Genomic DNA, 207 nt, shown 5'->3' on the forward strand with positions numbered 1-207 from the left:
AAACCTGTCACAGTGAAAAGGAGACCAATCAGCGAAGTAGACTGACAAAGAACTGACATGAAAAGGCAGTTGGAGACCTCGTCTTGACTGCTATTCCTGCATTTATGAAGAAGAGTTTCCAAAGACATTTCCTGTCCTCTTGGGGCCCATTTCCGCCTTATCTCTCTCCTCTTATGGAGACAGCAGTCAACTTATTTATGTAGAAAG

Source organism: Cystoisospora suis, assembly GCF_002600585.1.
Source record: "Cystoisospora suis strain Wien I chromosome Unknown contig_3833, whole genome shotgun sequence".
In the NCBI taxonomy this organism is placed as follows: domain Eukaryota; phylum Apicomplexa; class Conoidasida; order Eucoccidiorida; family Sarcocystidae; genus Cystoisospora; species Cystoisospora suis.